Genomic DNA, 22,662 nt, shown 5'->3' on the forward strand with positions numbered 1-22,662 from the left:
GCAGATGGGCAGCTCAGGCTTCGTGTGGGTCCCCCTAGTAAGGGGAGCAGGAGCTGTCTCTGACATGGACTCTGCTGCCTGCTTTTTGATCAGCCTGGCGGGGCTGCCTTGTCAGACCACAGGGAAAGAGGATGAGCTGAGTCCTGATGCAACTTGACCACACGTCGTAGGTCACATTCTTTTGCCTACTTGGTACCTAACGAACACGAGACTTCTTTTGCAAAGAGATATTTTGCAAATGTTGGAATGCATGGCATAAAGGCTGGGCGTGTCACCACTGCATCCTAACTCACGATAAAATCAGGAGACAGCTCTGTCCTCTCGTGAGAGTGCAGTGTGAGAGACTGTCTTAGCAACGCGTGTCACGCCACAGCAGAGACAGTGTAACCGAAGAAGAATGCTGGTGTCTGTGGATCATTCAATTCATTTTCTATTAAATCCCTGTTTCCCAAGTTTCTTTTTGTTTTTTATGTCTACTAGAATTTTTTTTTTTATGTTGTAGAGGAGTTTATTAAATGAGCATGGGGGTGGGGAGAAGGAAAAAGGGAAGAGTGGTACCCCAGAGAGAGAGAGAAAGTAGAGGGGGGTTTAGAGGACAGAAAGAGAGAGAGAGAGAGGGAGGAAGGGAGGGAGGCAGGGAGGGAGGGAGGGAGGGAGAGAGGTTAGAGCTGTCTACTAGAATTTGAACCTAGGGGCTCATTCACGCAAGCAAGCTAGGCCCACAGTCTACAATGGAGCTCTAGCCACACCCCTTCTACACTCTCCCTCCGGCTCCCCCCACCCTCCATTGCCCACCCTCTTTGTTTTGCTGTGTTTTTTTTTTTTGAAACAGTCTTACCGAGATGCCCAGGCTGGCTTTAAATTTCCCTGGTAGTCCAAGCAGAACTTGACCTTGAATTCCTCCTTCCTCAGGCTCTCCGGAGAACCGAGACTACAAGGACTGTGCCACCAGGCAGGGCCCAAGTTTATTGTTTTCCAAGAGTTGAACTAAAATGCTACGTTTAGAAGGTAAATGAGAAAAATATACTGGGTTTCTGGAAATGATAAGCCAAATGTGTGTTGTGTTGGCTATTTCTTCCGTGGTCAAGTTTACTGGATTTAATACACTCTTCTATAAGATCTCATTAGTGAACAAACTGGTAGCTTCCACATGGCAGAAGCATGGGAACGTTACATGAATCCCTGTGTCATCTCTTTATGGTAATCGCTGTAACCATGGGAGAAAGGAAGTCCACCAATGGAAGAGTAAACATGCACTGGTTTCCAGTCTCCTTTGCCAGATTGTCTGACACTGCTGCCCTTGTGGGCTGACTGAAACTCAAGCTCTCTGTGTCTCTCGGCCGTTACTATTCTACTGTTGTGATACGACACCATGACCAGGGCAACTTAAAAAGGAAAGACATTGAATTGGGGGTTTGCTTACAGGCTCACGGGGTCAGCTCATGACCGACACAGGCAGGAGTGTGGTGGCAGGAAGGCATGGCTCTGGAGCAATAGGTGAGAATTCACATCTGCTCTGCAAGTTGCAGGCAGAGGGAGAGCTCGCAGAGATTTTGAAACCTCAGATCCCACTGCCAGGGAGGGACATACTTCTCCAAAAAGGCCATGCCTTCTAACCCTTCCCAAATAGTTCCACTAACTGGGGACCAAGTATACGCAGCTATGGGGGCACTCTCACTCAAACCAAGTCGTCTTCCCTCCCCTGCCCTATCCACATTTCCACTCTCAACATCCTGACTTAGATTCTTTAGAACGGACCCTTTTATCAGTCCAACAAATCCCCTTCCCCATTCTGTGTGTCCTTCCCCCTCCCCCCTTTGCTCTTACTTTCCAGAGTCAGCTTACTAAAGCATAAATAGGGTCATTAATCTTCCCTTATTAGAGATCTTCTGTGACTGATTCTTGGCTGCTTACATAAGCGATTTTAAAATGGAAAACATGACAACAGGGTCCTACCTTCAAGCTAAAAATGGAAACGAGAAGAAGACTGAAAACATATACAAGATAGAGTGGGTGAGGATGGCAGTCGACTCATCTCCTGTGCCTTGGCCTATTTTCTGTTGCCTCAACAAAATACTTGGTAATGTATAAAGAATAGAGTTTTGGAGGACTGGAGAGATGGCTCAGTGGTTAAGAGCACTGTCTGGTTTTCCAGAGGTCCTGAGTTCAATTCTTGGCAAGCACATGGTGGCTCACAACCATCTGTAATGAGATCGGGTGGCCTCTTCTGGCCTGCAGGCATACATGCAGGCAGAACACTGCATACATTAAAAAAAAAAAAAAAAAAAAAGAGTTTTATTTAGCCCATGGGTCTGTGTGGGAAGGATTGTAAACTTTGTCATAGGTGAAAGCAGTCTTGGCGGGCTTTGCCATTGGACACACCACGGATACTCCCTGAGATTAACCTTGATATAGACTGGGTGGAACCATCCTGCGCCTGGAATTCAGGAAGCGGACAGTGGGACTCCACTAGGACTATTGTGTTTCTAATCGACCCTTGATGGGAGGAGGAGACCAGCGGAAAGGACAAAGAGGAGCAGCAGGTTCAGACCGGGCTTGAACACGTGTGGATAGAGAAAAGGATCTGGGAACAGGCGGACCAGCGCGCCGGCCAGAGACACCCAGGGACCCTTTCTTTGGAACGGATACCAAAAGGTTCACTTTTTTTCCCCTTTAACCTTTTTTCTCTCTTGTGTAAGATAGTTGGGTTGTATAATAAAGTTTAATTGTTAAGAAACAGAGCCAACAGGTCTGGAATCTGGAAGCTGAGGATCATGGTACTCAAGGGCCTTCTTGATGCATTGTAACAGGGCAGAAGAAATCATGTATGGAGACAGATCAAATGCTCAATGTTGTAGTAAGTGTAAAATAATATTTACTATTATACATTGGTTATTATTACAGTGGTAATATCTAGTCCACTATCATAATATAAAAAGACACAGAAACCCGTTGTATTTTAGAATAAGTTTTATTTTACCTGGAGCATGGTAAACAACTTCCGTTATCGCCCAGCCTCTATCCCACGCCATCTGTGTCAACCATTTCTACCTGGGCTATTTTCTATTTAAAATCCCAAAATACTTGCTTATGTTGTTCATCTGGGCCACTTCTTTCCATGCGGAACTTTAATGCTCCTCCTCCTGGCCCACGTTGCTCTTCTCTTATCTCATGGCAAATCTTCTCCTTCTTCTTCCTCTGGTACATGTCCCTAACTCAAGATCCTTCTCTCTGGATGAACTTTGGTCAGACCTCCTCACTCTGCTCTGCCCATGTGTGTAGGCGTTTGTTGGTCAAACGAGGAGGCAAGGTTAAACAGCAATACCTGGGGTGCCTGACAGTCGGCTCACAAACAGTGAGAATCTCAGAGGGCAAGTGACTAATGAACACAAAGGACCAGACCGTGTCCCAGCAGATCCAGCTTGTATATATAAAGCCAATAAAGCAATCAAAGATGCCCCCAACCTGATCTCATCTAATTCCTGTTGCTTAAGCCTCTCTTCTAAATATTGTTAACAAAAGAATTTGAAGACTGGGTTTTGGGCACATGAGGTTTTGGGAAATGCGTTCAAACCACAGCACTGGAGTTTCATGAGGACACCACTTTGGAACCTGTGGGGTTGCATGATAGAACGCTCGCCTCATGCAGACTGCTCTCTTCAGGAAGGTGTCCATGTCTGCTGAGCATCTGACTGTACACTGTGCATCCCGTGCTGGTCTACCCACATCCTTTCACCTTGGATTTCTTATACTTTTTAGCAGTCCATACTTTTCCTTTCTTTCATACCGCCTGGAAAGGCCATGCCTTCCACTACGTGGTTTTAGTACTGATTTGAGTGAAAATTCTTTGGAAAACTTTTCTGATCTGCAGCTGCCTGCATAGGCTTTATTCTTAACTCCACAAGCGCGCTTGGCACATGGCATTGTCTGTTTCCCCTTGTTGATATAAGATAATATTGCACTGTGGAGAAGTGAGTGCCTTCCTCACACAGTGTCTGGCTTATAGTTAGGTATTTCTTGGATGTGAGATGACTTCTTCGGCATATCTTTAAAAATAAGATTCAACTTGCAGAGTCAATGTAAAATTCATTTGTCACTATCTCCTTCTTATTGCAAAACACACCTACATATTTAAGATACTGTCTTTTCTCCTGATTTGAATAGGGTGATATTGTAATTTGTAATAATTGTTATACATCTGGTTTTTGTCCTTGCTTTCTATCCTAAAAACCTAGAATCTCTGAAGTGATGAGTCTTTTCATGTGACAAAGAGATGACTGATGGCTGGGGATGCCTCGATAATCTCATGATGGTTGCCATGGGAACCAGTTAGTGATTAGAGGGCTGGAACTTTCAGCAACCCCCTTAACCCCCTACCAAATGGAGAGAAGAAGGGCTGCAGGGCGGGGGGTTGTTGAATTAATCACCAGTGATTAATGATTTAATCAACTATGCCTATGTAATGAGGTCTTCACAAGTACCCCAAGGGTAGGGTTTAGAAAGCTCCTGTTTGGTAAGAGGCTCCACAGCATAGTGGCTTACACTCTGGCATCTCAGAGCTTCTGCTTGGCGAGTGTCATCCCTGGATAGGGCTTGGCAGCTCTTTGTCCCTTGAGCCTTTCCCAGCCCTATACATCTTTGCTGTTCTCCTGCTCTGGAGTTGCATCTCTTTGTAGTAAGCAGGACCTAGTTAATAAAGGGCTTTCTTGTGTTCTGTGACCTTCTCTAGCAAAGACCCAAGGTGAAGAGGAAACCTCCTTGGATTCAGAGGAGGCAGTTGGCCAAGACATAGGCAATAGCTTGGATTCATAGTAGACACACACAGTGGTGGGGTCATATTAGATGTGATGAGGTGTCCAGGTGGCTAGTGTCAAAACTGAGTTAAATTGTGTGACATTAGTGTCTTCAGAGAATTGAATTATTGCTCAGTATAGGAAAAATTCACAAATTTTCCTACAGAAAAAAGACTTGTTAGCAAGACATTAATACCCATCTCTTGACCTTCAGACTAGATTTCAGATCACTAAAAAAAAAAAAAAGCCTGGGGACAATGAGGTCACTGCTGAAGAATGTCTAAAGAATGCTGTAGGAGATGTGACAGAGTTGGCATCAAGTCTTAAATTAAAAGCTCTCTGAGATGAAATTGAGAGAGACCCAACATTCTTCTTGCTTGGAATGGAGTAAGTATAACTTGCTCAGAAATTCAAGCTTAATAGCCATTTGGGGAATCTATTCTTCTTGGGGTAGGAGACAAAATATCAGTCGATCATGGGCAAGTTTCACTCCTTCTGACTCAGGTTCATGGAAGCTCAAACTCAGTTGCTGTCTTTCCTTTGGGATACAGATTCCAGACCTGGCTGATTTTCACACTTGAGTTCATCACATAAGTGTTGGCACAATGTTCTTGTGGACTATGTACAGTTTACCCTTGTTCATTCAACGCGTAGAACATTTAAAAAAAATTTTTTTTTTAAATTTAAATTTTAATTTATGTGCATTGGTGTGAGGGTGTCAGATCTTGGAGTTACAGACAGTTGTGAGCTGCCATGTGGGTGCTGGGAATTGAACCCAGGACCTTTGGAAGAGCAGACAGTGCTCTTAACCACTGAGCCAACTCTCCAGCCCCCGTAGAACATCTTGAATGCCACTAATTTCCACAGCAAGACTCTTTCTAACGATCACCACACTAATACGAAAGCTTCTAGTAGTGATGGAAGTTCTGATGACCTAAGGAAGCATTGATGACCTAAGGAGGGTCCCTATGTTTACATTTTTGGTCTCCGGCAGTTGATTCCTACTGACCGATTTGAATGCCAGCTCACTGCTCCTGGTATTTCAGTTTGTGCCTTAGGGAGATAACCAAGCCTTAGATTATATCATAAAAAGCCACCACTTTTTAATGCTATCTCGTTGGTTATGGCTGTGCCAGCAGGGCTTAAGACTTTCCTGTCGACATCTGAAGGCGCAGGAAAATGTCCTGATCTCTCAAACAATTCTGGCCATTTGTTCTGCCCCTAAGTCTCCTCTGTTAGTGTTTAGACAGTCCTCTCTTCTGCTAGGAGATGTTGTAGGTTGTCTCCTGAAGGCCCTGGAGGGAGGGCTGCCCAGGCCTCCTTAGCCCTGACTTGAGGCGGAAGCTCGCTGTTCTCTCCCTCAGAGAAAGCAAAGGCAAAGCATCAGAAAGCAGGACAAGGGCCCTGAAGTGTCTTCTACCACGTGCTCCTGGGTTCCGCCTTCTACTCAACTCAGAAGGGGAAAACAAGCCTACATTTAACTGAAACAAGGGGACATTACAACATAAGGAAGCTGGAGTTACACAGCTGGGGTCAGGAATGCCAATGTGACAAGGAAGCCACTGTAGAGCCAGGACTAGGTTCACTGAATGCGCAAAATGACCTCAGCAGATGACAGCGGGCACTGCTTCTGTTGTCCACATCTGGACTATTGCCTGAAACCCAGCCAAGCACTTGTCACTTCCGTGCTTTGGTTCTACTGCACTGATGATCCTTAGGGACCGTGGTAGACTCTGCTAGACTGGATTACAGGAGGGTGAGGAGGAGGGTGAGGAGGAGGGTGAGGAGGAGGGTGAGGAGGAGGTGAGGAGGGCGCTGAATGGGCTGAGGACACCACACCACAGTGTCCTGCAGGAGTACTCCTCTCAAGTGAGCCACAAAAATCTGTTTTCTCAAAAGTCACCAGTAGGAGGTTAATAATCCTTCTAGACAAATGTCAATATGCTCCTTTGTGACAAGAAATTCCCCCGCCCCCCCCCCCCAGATTGGGTAAGAGAAACGTTTCAATTAGCTGGATATACCTTTTTATAAGTAAATCTTAGCACTTTTTATTTCTTAAAATAATGTAGCTTACTCTCATTTTAATGTGATGATGCAGGTCAGGAGACAATCTCTTGTGTTGGTCTCCGTTAGGTCCCTACCCGCCGCAGGGCGTGGCTGGCATACCCTGCCTCTCTAATCTCCAGCCCAGGGGCAGGGCTTCCCCTCTCTATATAATCCAGACTTTTTGGTTCCTCCCTCTCTCCTCTCTCCCTCCCCCTCCCCTGCTGCTCCCAATAAACCTGCATTTATATATAACTTCATCTTGCCATTAGCTCATTTCATTATAACTTATCATATGCGGCGGAGATAACTCATCAGCCTCCATCTCATTAAAGACGGTTTTTCTCATTGTTTGCTGCTGCGTTTGGCAGGCCAGCTGGTCTGTGAGCTTCTGGATAGTCTCCTGTCTCCACCCCCACCCCACCCCCACCCCTGCCCCATGTCTCCCCACAGAAGCAGTGGGACACAGATGCTGGCTTCCATGTCTTGCCTTAACTGGAGGTTCTGGGATTGGAGCTCAGGTGTGGCAAGTACTTTGCCCACTCCCCATCTCCCCAGCCTGATCTATGTTTATTTTGACTGTTTTGCTTGGAATGTGCTGTGTTTGAACACACTCTAAACTCACTTATATCTCTCTCGCACTGTAAAAATGGAGCCAGTGAGATGGCTGAGAGGGGAAAAGTGCCTTCCATGAAGCCTGATGGAAGTTCATTTCCCCCGGAGAAAGAGAGAACCAACTCCTGCAACTTGTCACCTGATCCTCACAAGTGTGCCACCTTTGAGTGTCTGTGCTACTACACATACATATGTGTGCACACTAAATAAATACAAATGAAATGAAATAAAATGGAAAATAAGTGAGCTAGATAAGTTACCATGCTTGTTTGCTTTTTTTTTTTTAATGGAGAAATAGAGAGAGGCTTGCATATCTCCACTGGTGTTGGATCATTTAAACCCTGATGAATAGTAACTGCTTAGGGCAGTTAGGATGGTGAAGATGCAGACAGTAGGGCCTCACACTGGGGATTCTGCTTCAATAACCCAACGTGAGGTCCCCTAATTTGCATTTCAAACAGTTGCCAGGAATGGGCCACTGTTGCTCGGGAAACTGAATGCTGCGGTAGCTTCCTGAGAAACTTGGGAGGCCTTGCTCATCCACCCATCATCTTAGCGGACTGATACTTTGTATGGAATTCCAAATGGAAACGTCTTTTCTTTGGGAATTCTGAAGCTGCCACTGAGCAGGGAGCACTCACTCCTGAGCACTAACAGAGTGATTTTCTTTTTCCTTAAAGATGATTCTCTTGTGTTTTGTCTGACGTTTATTGTCTAGGCTTCTCTAATCCGGGAACAAATGAGAAAAACGCATTCATGTTGCTTTTCAGGTTGGAGATTTTCCGTTCAATTCCAGTTTTCTTTATGGCACACACCTTCCGGTTCCCAGTAACCCTTGAGTCTGTTTTTGTTTCGTATTTGAGACAGGGTAGGCCCCTCTGCCCTTGAATTCGTTCCATGTCTTTCTGAGTGTCCTGAGTGTCCAGAGTTTTTTTCGACCTAGTTTCTTTGGAAAGAAAACGTATATTTTTCTGCTGGGCTGGAGAAGGGGGTCACAGACCCAGCCAAAGGAAGTTGGGAAGTGAGTTTAGAGACTTCATTGTATATTTTTGCATCAGATTTTCAGCCAATAATCCTACTTTCTTACCTGCTCGAGCACCCTTCTCAGAGGCTCCTTGTTTCTCCGTAGTCTTTCTGGGTTTCATAGCAAGATTCACTTATCTTTAATTTAGCTCTGCCTTTGAGTCACCACTCAAGTTCTAAACACTAGGTCACTCTGAATGTCCTTTTGAGGCTGGATGGGAAGATGTGAGTCCCTTACTCAGCAGCCTGACTGAAGTCTCTCACCAGCTGAAGACCAAGATTTACAGCACCATTAACCACCTTTGTTATGCAGACTGTCTGCACGGGGACGTACTTGTTTTATATATGGCTAACTCAATTAAGAACATAAAAGCACTGTTAGAAGCCTGCTTAAGGCCTGGGTGGGTTTTGACTAGCTAAGTACAGCCTTTCTTTCTCCTCAGCCAGTCACAAGCCCGAAATTTTCTAGGACTCTCCCAAGCGAGATTGAAAACACTCTCCACAGTAAAGTGGAGAGTGGGATATTACGTTCTCACACACTCTGGTGCCTCACCTCTGACCATGTCCCCTGGATGGGGAGACCTGATGGCACTCAGAGGAAGGACAGCAGGTTACCAAGAAGAGACTTGATACCCTATGAACATATACAGGGGGAGGTAATCCCCCTCAGGAACTGTCATAGGGGAGGGGAATAAGGGGAAAATGGGAGGGAGGGAAGAATGGGAGGATACAAGGGATGGGATAACCATTGAGATGTAACAAGAATAAATTAATAATAAAAAAAATGGAAAAAGAAAAAAAAAAAAAGAAAACGTCACTGGTAGCAAAAGTCTTATCTTAATCTTTTGTCACTCATGCTCGGTTTTTAACTTCTTGGATTGTGAGCCTACCCAACACACCTCAGCAAACACCCTGTGATCTCATTTGTGAAGAAACGAGATAGGGGGAAAGGTGAAAAGAAGTCTCTTAGAAGCCCTTTGAGCAATGCCAAGCAGAAGCCACCAGAACTGTAGGTGTGACGTTGCTACGACACTACAGCTTGTTCTTTTCCGGAGGCCACACCCACACTAGGATGCCGCACATCTGCCATCCTTTTCCTATGCACCTCTCTTTCCATTAATATGCCCTAGAAACACTGTGTTAAAACCTTTTCTAAAAAATTAATTTATTCAGGTTACAACTCAATTGTTCTCCCATCACTTGTATCTGTCCGTTCCTCCTACCCCCCCACCCTCATCCTATTACCCTCCCTTAGGTCCATGTCCGAGCGGGCTCTCCTCCCCCACTTTATGGTCACAGGCTAACAAATCTCATCTTGGTATTCTGCTTATTCTTTCTTTGAGTGCCACCAGGGCTCCCCACGAAGGGAAGGTCATCAAATATGGGGCACCAGAGCTCATGTCAGAGTGAGTCCCTGCTCTCCATATAACTGCGGAGGATGTCCTGTCCATTGGCTAGATCAGAGTAGGGGTTCGGTGTTTACTACTTGTATTGTCCTTGGTTAGTGCGATAGTAAAACCTCTTCTTAACAGACTCCAGTTCTTCACACTAGTGTACTGAAATCCTTTTTTTGCAGTGTAGTTGAGAGTCCTGGTTTCACCAGAGCAGAAGTCTCTGGGAAGAACTCCCGGGCAGCTGCGTGCCGTAGCGAGGAGCCCTGGCTCCTCCACATTACTGCTGATAGTTCCTCTCGTCTTCTTCAGCCTAGCGGGGTCTTGAATTTGTGCTCCTCCTGCCTCAACCACCCAGCTGCTGGGATTACAGGCATAAGCCGCCACATCTGGCTTTGTTTCGGTATCTGTTAATTTTGGAGCGGGTAAGGATGGTGGCAAGAGACCTCTGAGCTAACGTATTAAGTTGCCATATTTAACAGAAGTTAGGTAAATGTATGTTTTCAATATAGATGGAGAAATATAAAATGTATCTTCACAGTTGAAATCTCATAAATAAAACATCTTTTATAAATATAGAGACTTTTGGAGGAACCAGTGATGCAATTTGTGATAATAATAATAGTGATTAATAATAATAGCAATAATAATAATAGTATGAGTAATGAATACATGTTAGAATTGTGAGCTGGTTTCAGAGAAAGAAAAATTAAAGGGAAAACATGACACGATTTCTGGGGAGTTGTGAACAAAACGTCCATTCACTCAGATAGGGAGCTGACAAAAGACCAATGTAAGGATACCACTGAAGTCCAGCTTGAACCAATGAGTTTATCAGGCTCCTTAAGGGGTGTGACTGATTCGAGGGCACCAGGAAAGCCCACCTAGCACTGCTGGTGACTCAGCGGAGCTGGAATCCTGATCTTGTCTGTAGACTTGCCAGCAGCTCAGCAGGCCTGAGAATCTTCTTGTCAGGGACAGGCTTCATGTACCAATCTGGCTTCCAGAATTTTCTGGAACTTTTGTTGATTTTTTTTACCCACTCCCCAATACATAGTCTTTCTCTATAACAGCCCTAGTTGTCCTTGAATTCACAGAGATCTGCCTGCCTCTGCCTCCCAAGTGCTGGGATTACAGTTGTGAACCACCACACCCTCTCTGTAGAAATTCCTGAGTCTTAATGAGCTTTCCAAAGGGATGGAGTGTTTCCATTCTGGGGACAACGACTGGTCATCTAACTGCTTGCTTTTTCTACACCAAGCAGTTGTTCAGACTCAACCCCTTGAGGCTCTTACACTCATCTTTCTCATCTTCATTTTAAATTATTTCCTAAACCTCATCCTCTTCTCCCCATTATTCGGGGCTTAGTCTGGGCCCTACTTAATCTCTTAGACACTAGTGATTTTTCTGAGACACTTAATCTCAAGTTTCAACGTAACTGAGCCAAGTGATGTCTAAAAAATTGGTCAACATTATTCTTCCTACTTCTGTGAGGGGCTCTTGGTTTCTCCCTCACCATGGTATACACACCCTATTACTTCTAGCATCCTCCGATAGAAGAGGTAAAAGTAGATGCTTAAGAGTGTAGGATGCATCTGAACAGGAACTTCAGCCCTGATGCTGCACTGACTGACTGAGCTGTCTGGGGCCCCTGAACTCTGATTACAACAGCACCCTTCTAATTTCAGCTTTAATTTATTCTCCAGATGACACCATTCAGTTATCTGCTATCTATCTCCAATAGGATGTCACTGCAAAAACCTTCAGTACCTTTGAAGTCTTGTATTTCTAAGTCCTCTCTTTTGTATTTCCAAATTCTTTCTCTCTCATACACACACACACACACACACACACACACACACACACGAGAGAGAGAGAGAGAGAGAGAGAGAGAGAGAGAGAGAGAGAGAGAGAGAGAGATGTATGTGTGTGTGTTCCTGTGTGCACTCCAGTCAGTTTGGAGGGCAACCTTGTCTTCTGTTGTTGCTGTTAATTTACCAGTATGGTCTAATCTTTGTTTATTGTCAGGCCTATAATTATTATTACTACCGCAGTATAGCCTGCTAGCAATCAATCAAGACACAGACACCTGTTATATTTTAAAATAACCTTAGTTAACCTGGGTCAGGGCAGATATCAATCCTCTAAACTACTTTCCATAGTGGGGCAGGTGTCCCATACCTGCCTAATTCCATAGTGTATAGTTGTAATAATGTCTATCAAGCTACCTTCCATCCATAAGCCCAAATACTTGCTAATGTTCTTCACCTGGTCCAAATCCCCATCCACGCCAGCCACGTGCTTCTCTTCCATCTAACCCATGATGGCGCGACCTCCTTCTCCTCTCTCCTTCTCCAGTCCTTCTTCCCAGGATTCTCTCTGTCTCTCTCCAAGTTTGGGAACCTTAGCCACACCTATCTCCTTTTTGCCCTGCCCAGGTGATGGCCTTTTATTGGTCAAAAGGTGGGTCACAGAGACAGCAGGCAGTAATTAGCATCAAAATACATCAGACCATCCTCCGACATTCTGTCTCACATTGGACACTGGATATGATGGGGTAGCTAGCCTGGGAACTCCTGGGAACGCCCTTGTCTCTGCTTCTTGTCTTACTATAGTGTAGTAGTGTGCCACAGTGCTCCGCTTTAAAATCTATGTTTAGTGTATGTGCATGTGTGTGCACCACATGCATGTAGTGCCTGAGGGGCTGGAGAGAGACATTGGATCCCTTGGAACTGGGGGTACAGATGCTTGTGACCCACCATGTGGGTTCTGGGAAGTGAACCTGAGCCCTAAAGAACAGCCAGTGCTCTTAACCGCTGCCCTACCTCTCCAGCCTCCATAATCAGCTTTTATGTGCTTTCCGATGAGTTCAGCCTGGATCAGCATGTTTATATGTCAGTCATTTTACCTTCCGAGCCATATCCCAGTTCCTCCTAAATTATTTTTATCATTAACCCCTTGATGGTATCAGTTGCCTGGACATACTGTGCTCTCTCTTCCTCTGCTCTTTTTCATGCATGGCTTATTTTGGGACTTCTTTCCATGGAAAGTTGTTCTTCCTCATTAAATCCCAGCCAAGTGTGACTGTTACATGAAGTAGGGCTGGCACCTTTGCCCTCTCCCACATCCATGGTTTCTTTTGCTGGCCTCATAAATCCTCCCCCACAGTGCTTATGGAAGGAAATGTTACCAGCATCTATGGTATTGCTCCGAGACTGTCTGCTTCTATTTCTTTTTCTTTTAAGATCTGGAGACCTTTCAAAGGGGCCCAGTACCTCAGAGGTATCATGGCAAGGACATTTATTGCATTAATGTGCCTGGGACTGCTTGGATCTGCCACACTTCTCACTGCAGCTCAAGGGCAGATGGGAGACAAAAAGACTCGCGCCACTGAGACTGGATTTCTGTTTCAGCCCTGCATGCCCCGTGTGGATGGCAGGAGGGGAAGGCAGCCAACACTGAAGGAAGGGGACTTTGTCCCTCTCTACCCTCAAGAGGGTTTGTCCACTTGTGCTTCCTCCCCATCTTATTTTACTGCTGCTTTAATGTTCTAATTGTTTGGTGTTTTAGCTTCTATTGTCTTGATGCCTTGATGCTTTTTGGTTTATAAATAATCAATACCCTAAAGTAGCTTTTGTGTATTTCCCAAGAGATTTCATGTTTAAAACAATCATTACTGCCCCACCTCCGTCCCTCCCTCTCTCTCTTCCTCCTTCATTCTCTCTCTCTCCCCCTCCTTTTTTTTTTTTAAAGAGACATATTACTATTGTTTTTGAGCCTGGAAAAACATTTGCAAGGGAAGCATGAATGCTTCTGTCAGAGCCCACCTTTCTCCTACAAAGGAATGTTAAGTTTTAAGGTGGACTCCAGAAGCAGAGAGAGAGAGAGAGAGAGAGAGAGAGAGAGAGAGAGAGAGAGAGAGAGAGAGAGAGAGAGAGAGAGAGAGAGAGAGAGAGAGAGAGCGCGCACAGGCAAGCTCTTTAGCTTATCCTTCACTTGACCCCACCAGGCATTCAAAGCAAAGAACCAAACTGCTCTCCAGCTTCAGAGCTCTGAAGAAACGGACCCTCAGCCCCGCCCCCAGCCCGGGCCCCTCCTTTCTCCCTCCGTCCAGCAGCTGTTCAGCAAGCACGTCCAGAGCTCTGACTCCCTTCGGAGGCACACAAGTTGGCGCCTTGGAAAAAAAACCCTTTTTCCTGACTCTGCAAAGATTTCCAACACTGTCTTTACTTTCTTGGTATTAGAGAATTTCTGTCTCCCTCCTCCTCTTCCAAGTTTGGGTTAAAGTTTCAGCCTTTTGTTATTCAGTTCTTAAGGCAACAGCTGTGCAAACCTGGCCTCTTCTTTGTTGCTAATGCCAGAGCCTAGGAGAGGAGGGGGAGCTGTCAACCATTTTATTAAGGCAGATCCTTAATAAAGCAGTTTATTTGTTTAAGGGAACCACTCCATCTTTTAATATTAATTTTTTTTTCTTTTTTAAAGTTCTTACTGAGTTATTGAATTCAAACAGCTTTAAGATTCCTTATTAATCCCAATACCTTCCTCCTACTCTTTCAGGAGCTGGGGTTGGAATGAGTTCACCCTAGGAAGCAGGCACAAACGCAAACTTACAGCAGGCCCCGCCATAGAATTCCTTTATGCAGCTCCTGAGACCTCTCCTTACGCGCTGCTAATAGCCGCCCAGGAGAAAGCTTTTCTCTTTAGGCCGGGATGAGTGAGAACCGCACAAGCCCTGAGCAAAGAAAAATCACAGCATTGAAAAAAGTTGTCTTTTTCTAGCTTCCAGGAAAAGGAACGCGAAAGTTTCCCGGAGAACATTGGAGCTCGCTATTTTACATCTGTTGTGGTCAAAGTTGATAGCAACCAGTTTCTCCCCCAACTGCATTTGGACAATATCTCCATTCAAGATCACCCTGGGACACAGCCTTGTGGCCCAGTGAATAATAATCGCGGGAAAACGGATGCTCAGTGTGCTTCTGATGAATTGTTACTTCAAAACGGAGCTCGAGGTTAAGGCTGCGCTTCCGGTCGGCTTCTTCCTTCCGGGGTGTCTCTAACCTTCCCCATCAACCTTTGCCGGTGTCATTTCATGAACTGCTTTTCTTGCCTCTTAGCTTTTCCTGAGCTGAAACTAAAGCTCTTATTCTGCTGAAGAAAAATAATTAACTTAGTACAGCGCCTTGTAAATGGTAGTTTTATTGGATGGAAGTGAAGATGGAAAATATTTCTGTGTCCTTTTTGTCGATTATGCCCTTGAGGCGCTGAGGGGAAAAGGTTTTGGTAGGGAATATGGAAATCACTTCCTTCTGCTAAAGGAGGAGAGACTCAACTAGCAAGAGTTAGAGAGCGACCTGTAGGCAGACAGGGGGCGGGGCCACAGCTAGAAGTGGTGAATTTCCAAGATGGCCAGCTTCTTCCTCAACTGCCTGACTTGAGACAAAAGCCTGGCAGCTTTAGTCCCCCACCAGCAGCCTCCTGCTGAAAGATTGTTGGCTCAAGGAGTTCAAGACCAGATCAGGACAAGTCTGTCACACCAACTAACCATCCTGTCCTCAAACTGAGCAGCCCCAAGTTAGGGGAGGAAGACTCTTCAGAAGCTCAGGGACTGGGTTTTTGCGTTCTAAGTTCCCTCTCCTCTGCAGAGGGTCTTTTTCTCAGTATGTCTGCCATGTGCGTGTTTTCTCACCCACAATAAATGCCTCCCTTTAATTGCTGATTCTGTTTTCGGTGCTGAGTTCAATTCCCAGCAACCACATGGTGGCTCACAACCATCTATAATGAGATCTGGTGTCTTCTTCTGGTATGCAGGTGTACATGCAGACAGAACACTGTATACATAATAAATAAGTAATAAATAATTAAAAAAAGAACTAATTTCTTATATTTATTTTTGCCCTCAGCTTCCTGGTATGATTTAATAAAATTATTAATGAGTAGATGAGCACCTTTAGGATTTAAAGTAGAAATGGCTGATTACTTTTATATCGAAGTTTAGATTTGTGATTCTTTTAAGGTCTTTCTAAGATTACTTTTTAAAATTTTTATTTGTTTTGGTTTTTCGAGACAGGGCTTCTCTCTGTAGCCTTGGATGTCCTAGATTCGCTTTGTAGACTAGGCTGGCCTTGAACTCACAGCAATCCACCTGCCTCTGCCTCCCAAGCGCTGGGATTAAAGGCATGTGCCACCAGGCCCAGCTCTAAGATTACTTTTTAAGATAGTTGATTCTTTCTTTGTAAACCGCAAATGCAGCCTGCCAGTAAAGAAAAGCAGGCTGAGAAATTACCTTGCTTGCTTATTCTCTGTCAATATATAACAGATGGCTTAGTCACAAATGTATGTAAGTTCTGGGAAATAACTTGTTTTTCATGTTTGTTTCTCACCCATAATACATGAAATATTTGATCATGTGACGGTATTGAGGAACATGTTTTTCTTATGTAGAGTCATTGTAATTATTCACTTAAAGAGAAATAGAATGTAAAAACATTGTGGTTTTTGTACTTCTTGAAAGATCTTGCTGGGATATATAAGTTTTGGGAGAAATAATGAAGTTGTTGCACTCTTTTTCCATCCACAAAGATGGGTATATGTATGTGTATAAGGTTGTTCAAACTCGTTCTTTGGAGTTTGTTTCATCCACCAAAGTGTATATGCGTATCTACAAAAGCGGGTTGGGCTGGAACTCCTTCTTCAGAGTTTGGAGCTGGTTTCATCAACCATGATGTGTGTATGTGTGTGTGTGTGTGTGTGTGTGTGTGTGTGTGTGTGTGTTTATGTAAAGTAAGAGAAACTTGAAAGAAGAAGCTTGTTGAAATTACTTGCTGGAGTCTGTCTTACTTCATCATCAAGTGTAAGTGTGTTTTTGTGTTTATTTTCTCTCCTTCTTACCCTTCCTTTTAAAAAAATATTTATTTATTTATTTATTTATTTATTTATTTATTATGTATACAGAGTTCTGCCTGCATGTACACCTGCAGGCCAGAAGAGGGCATCAGATCACATTATGTGGTTGTGAGCTACCATGTAGGTGCTGGGAATTGAACTCAGGTCCTCTGGAAGAGCAGTCAGGCTCTTAACCTCCGAGCCATCTCTCCTGCCCCTCCCTTTCTTTTTTAATGCTTGCAGCCATCAGTGGAAGCTATTGCCGGTAACAATCAGTTCCCGCCTGGGAGGTTGCCCTCAGAGAAAGTCTACAGGGTTGCCAGGCAGCCTTGGGATCTACGCCCCCACCTCAGGTTCCCAGTTGATGTCAAAGTGGAATTTTGATAACAAAGAGCATTTATTGTTTAGAAACAGCCTGCATGCTGGGGTCAATCATCCGTACAAAATGGCGGAGGTGTGAAGGAGGAGCTAGCAGGCCTTTTAAAGGCTTCGGGGGTGGGGGGTGGGAATCCTACCATTGTGACCCCAGTGCCCTTGGAGGCTACTTGACTCCAGCAATGCCCAGTCCTCTCATGTCAAACTAGAAGAGGCTAAGAAGCTACATGAGGGACACAAGATGTGGAGGAGGAAAATCCTTAGTTACTGTCACACTTGCCTTATTTGACGTAACCTGTGAGAAAGTTGTTCACTGCAAGTTCGTTGCTGCTTTGGAATGGTTGAGCTAAACTATGTTTTCCTTGAGCAAAGACACAAACAACTATGCTTCGTCCTCACTGTCAACTTGACTGGATGTGGAATCACTTAGAAGACTCACCTTTGGACGAGTCTGTGGGTGATTTTCTAGGCTGGATAAACTGAGGCGGAGAGGGCTAACTGAATGTGGGCAGCACCACCATGAGCTGCAGTCCTCCCTGACTGTGAACGCAATGTGGCCAGCTGCCTCATGCTCTTGTGACAGTGACTTCCCTTCATGATGGACTGAACTCTCAAAATGAGGTCAAGTAAGTCCTGCCCTGCCCTGCCCTTCCCTTCTCTCCCCTCCCCTCCCCTCCCCTCTCTTTCCCTCCCCTTTCTTCCCTAAGTTGCTTTTATCAGGAACATTGCCACAGCAGACATCAGAGTAACTATCATAACTGGTCTCTATTTGACCTTGCTTAAGTGTCTCTAAGGACAAGTGTGTGTATATACGTTATTTTTGCTTGCTTTTCCATTGCTGTGATAAAAACGCTGTGACCAAGACAACTTGTAGATGTGTTAGGTCACCAACAGGGCCCCTAAGATGGCAGTGCAGCTCTCAATAGCCTAGAATGGCTACCAGAGCTTAGCTAGGTCAGATGCAGAAACAGCTCCAGCATTTCTCAGAGACCCTGTGACTCAGGGACCTTGTGTTACCAGATGACTGTAGTTTCCTCATTCCTCTCTAAATGGCCATCTGCCGCAGGCAAAAGGACATCTGCGACCCATAAACTGGCCTGACTGCCACAGGCACAGACTCCTCCCTTCCAGCCTGTTTTATCCAAGACAGGAAAAAAAAAAATCTCTAGAAGTAGTGATCTAGCCAGGCATGGTGGCACAAGCTTTTAATCCCAGCAGGAGGATTGCTGTGAGTTTGAGGCCAGCCTGATCTACAAAGTGAGTCCAGGACAGCCAAAGCCTCACAGAGAGACTCTGTCTTGAAAACCCTAAATAAATAAATAAATAAATATTAAAAATAAAAGTAGGGATATAATTGCCTGAAGCTTCGAGGAACCATATAAAAGCCTACTTGCTCTCCCTGGCTGGACTGCTGCTCTACCCTTGTGAGAGCGTCCAATAAACTGTTCTTTTCAATTGTTGGAGTTGTCCTGTTGGGTGGTTTCACTGTGTTCATTGTCAACTTTTTGCCTCACCTGTCCAGATCTCATTTGCTGGACCTGGGATCTGAGGATCTGAAAGAATGGAGCAGGCTACAATCTGAACCTTACCTCAGTTTCAGTGTGCTTTTATATAAAAATGAAACAAAGAACGCAATAATCCAAGGAGGGTTGTATGAGTTTAGAAAAACATGATCAGAAATGCAGGTAGATAAATGCCAATAAACACATACTAAATATTAACAGAGCAGCCTTTATCCAGAACTTTCTCTGGACAGACGAATTTAAACACAATTGTGTGGCACTCACTATAATTATATCTGGGAAGGCACACATGCAAGGCAGAAGGTCATACCCACATTCAGGACACACTGAGGACAGCCCTTATCATGTCCTTTTACTCGCTTGGGCTCTATAGCTGTGTTCCAACAGCCAACAAGAATAAATGTCTCTTAAATTGAATGTAAATGTTTCTTTCAGGAGGCATGCAGTCAAGCCCGACAACAACCCAGGAAACAAAATGCTTTTTTTCCTGGCGCCTCTCTTGCAGTTCCCCAAGGCATTGTGCATCAAGCACATTCTTTTGACTGTCTTCTGACACTCACTCACATGAAGAAAGCTAGGTCCAGACGGATGAGAGTCTATCCTGGCGGGTTAGTTGTGGCAGCAGGAGGCAGACATGACGGCGGCAGCTGTTGAAGGTTCACATCTCCTACTACAAGCAGGAAGGAGAGAGAGCACAGGACACCAGAGATGCTGCTAGTCTAAGCTTTCCAAAAGTTGACCTCCAGTAAAGCCACGCCTCCTAAGCCTTCCCAAACAGTGCCACCAACTGGGGATCAGGTACCCAAGTGCCAGAAAGCATAGGGGGTTATTCATTCAAACCACCCCATACTGGCTTTCTAACCAAGTACTAAGTTTCTCTTTATCTGGCTTTAAAAAAAAAAATAGAGGGAAGGGATAGCTTAAGCAGAAGATGAACGGTTCATTGTGATGGCTATTCTTGGTTGCCAGGGTAACTGATCTGAACTAAAACCCAATTGGCTGGTGTTACCATCCGGCTTGCCTTCACTCTAGCTCTCTTACTTGCAAGTCCATTCCTTCATTGCTGCTAGAGCCTATTTCTTTTTTTTTAAATGTATATTGTATTTATTATAATTTATTCATATTACATTCTGATTGCTATCCCCTCCGTCTTACCTTCCCGTTCCTACCCTCCCTCCCTCTTCAGCCCTAGTCCCCTCCCCTAGACCTCTGATGGGGAGGCCCTCCTACCCCACTGTCTGACCACAGCCTATTAGTTCTCATTAGGATAGCCTCAATCCCCTTCCTCTGTGTGCCTGCAAGGCCGTCTTGGCAAGGGGCAGTGACCAAATTATGGGCACCAGAGGGCACGTCAGAGGTTCAGTCCTGGCCACCCTCCGCGCCCCCGCCCCACCCCCAGCTCCGCCCCAGCCCCGCCCCCAGCCCCACCCATGACATGGAGCATCAGCTGTCCATCAGCTACATCTGAACTGGTGTGGGGGGGGTGGGGGTGGGGGGCGGGTCTTGGTTCTCTGCATGCATTGTCCTCGGTTGGTGCATCAGTTTATGCAGGTCATTAATAGAGCCTATGGCATATGCTGAAGATGAGCCGAGAGATCCAGGCTGCTGGATTGAAAAGCTGCTGGGTTCTTGGCCTTTGCTTTGGTAGACAGTCACTGCTGGACTAGCTGGACCACAGCCTGTGAGCCACTCTAATAAATCCTCTTTACATATAGGTTCATTCTATTAGCTCTGTTCCTAGAGAACCCTGACTGATATCTTCAGCAGTGTTATTAAAAGGCTGCTACTTTCCATTAGGATCAGCCTAATGTCACAAAGCAGAGAAGTCTTCCACCTCACAGGTAAGGTGAAACATCATCGCTGTCTAATAGGACCCACTGTGCACTTGGCATGATGCTAGGACAATATGTGTGCTGCTTGACTTCGTTATCGCAGTCCATAGCACCTCCATAGTGCATGTGAGTGCATGTTTACGTGTGCATGTACATGTGCATATAGAAGCCAGAGGTTAATCCTGTTATTGATGAGCCTCGGCATTTTATCCACCTTTGTTCATTTTCTAAAATATCCTATTTTTGTGTATGTGTCACAAGGTACACAAGTACAATTTTCAGGTCCAGTGCAATCAAGGTATGCTTAACCACTGAGCAATGTCTTCAGCCCTTCACTTTGGTGTGTTTGTTTGTTTTAAAATTATGTGTGTGGGGCAGTGGTGGCTCACCCCTTTAATCCCAGCACTCTAGAGGCAGATCTCTGTGAGTTTGAGGGCAGCCTGAGCAACAGAGCAAGCTCCCGACAGCCAGGGATACATGATAGAAACCCTGTCTCAAAAACAAAACAAAACAAAACAAAAACAAAAAACCCAACCAATTATCAAAACAAAACAAAACAAAACAAAACAAAACAAAACAAAACAAAAAGAATCCTCAGTCTTTAAGCCAACTGTAGTGGCTTGTGCTTTTAAACCCAGCACTCTCAGGAGGCTGAAGCAGGTGGATCTCTGTGAGTTCAAGGCCTGCCTGGTCTACATAGTAAGTTCCAGGACAGGCAGGATTGTTACACAGAGAGACCTTTTCTCAAAAATGCAAGTCTATTTTCTCCTTCTACCATGTGGGTTGTTGGGAAAGCTTGGTGGCAAAAATGCCTTTACCTATTGAGCCTCTTGGCATGCAGATCACCTTGGTTTTGTTTTTTTGTTTGTTTGTTTGCTGTTTAAAGCTTTTTATTGGTTCTCTGGGAATTTCAATGATGCACTCTAAGTCCACCTATCTCCCTCTCCTGATGTACCCACTTTCTACCCTTGCAACCTCCTCCAAAATAGATTAAAAAAAATAAATCTTGTGTCACTACACGACCCTTCTCTGCTCTCATGCCCCCAGAGGCAGCTCTCCCACAATGCTCAGGCGAGGGGTGGGGCCAGCTTTGCACAGCCCTCAGACATTAACATATTCCTATGTGCCTGCCCAGTACACGCTCTTGTCCACCCTTCCTTGCTTGCAAATGTTTATTGCAATGGTCTGTTGTGAGGCCTCTGGCTTCTGCTGTATCACCAACATTGGCATCTCACTGGGACTCCTCTTGGCTATCCTGTTGTTGCCCTGTGCCCTGCAGTTCTGCATCTGTAGGACAGGCCCCTTCATGGGATGCAGCAGTTTATGGACAGGGTAGATGTTGGGGTGTGGCAATTCAAAGTCCTAGATCTGGGCCTAAGAGGTATATGAGCATGTTAGCCCACCATCTCTCCCATGCCCAAACCACCAGGGCAAGCTCTCTTTCCCTGTCTCAGCTGGCCCATCCATCCAAAACCACAGCCAGCAATAAAACCAGGTCCAGCTCTACTGTGCTTTCTGAGCAACGTGTGACCCTGCTTTCCTGAGTACTGTAGCTGGCTAGGGGCAGGGTCAGCTCTCCTGCTCTCATGCCCCCAGGGTCAGCTCTTCCACTATGTTCAGGTGTGAGGGGTGGGGCCAGTTTTGCCCAGTTCTCAGACACCAACATGTCCTTAGGCAGGGTCGCAGATGAGGACTGTCTGCCTGGTAGTAACAGACCCCTACTGCTGCCGGGCCGTGGAACAGGCCAGGACTCTACCGTGGCCTCAGGTGGCATCACCAGCTACTCACAGGAGACTGTTCCTCACTCCCCTAGGCCCTGCACTTCTGCATCTTGTCATTGTGCCCACATTTTTCTGTTTCTCTTTCTCTTCTGTTTCCCCACCACTTACTTATTCCTCCTAGTGGTGTCTGGGTTGCCTCAGTGTTATGCTCCTCTTCTGTATTATGGCACCTGGCAGGGGTCATCTGGGGGCATGGTCTGCCCCGCCCCCCCAGGTCTGTGGGGCACAGGACTGGTGGTCATGCCAGGCTAGCTCCCTGTCCAGGCCCCATGGCGCTAGACTGGTGGTCATCTTGGACTCACTCCTCACCTGGGCCACCCAAATGGCCCCATGTGGGGATCATTTGTCTTGGGAGACCACTTGGGGCCCAAGGTCCAAGGCGGGGTCTCTCCCAGTGTTTGGTT

At 45.5% G+C, this 22,662-nt stretch overlaps 1 long non-coding RNA gene across 1 annotated transcript in view; it reads left to right on the plus strand.

The window, feature by feature from the left end:
* The window catches only part of LOC311588545, a 175,170-nt gene that overhangs the window by 36,672 nt on the left and 115,836 nt on the right, over positions 1-22,662 (plus strand). The gene's annotated exons all lie outside the window — the stretch shown is intronic.

Source organism: Acomys minous (assembly GCF_964271855.1).
Source record: "Acomys minous genome assembly, chromosome: 17".
Classification (NCBI taxonomy): domain Eukaryota; kingdom Metazoa; phylum Chordata; class Mammalia; order Rodentia; family Muridae; genus Acomys; species Acomys minous.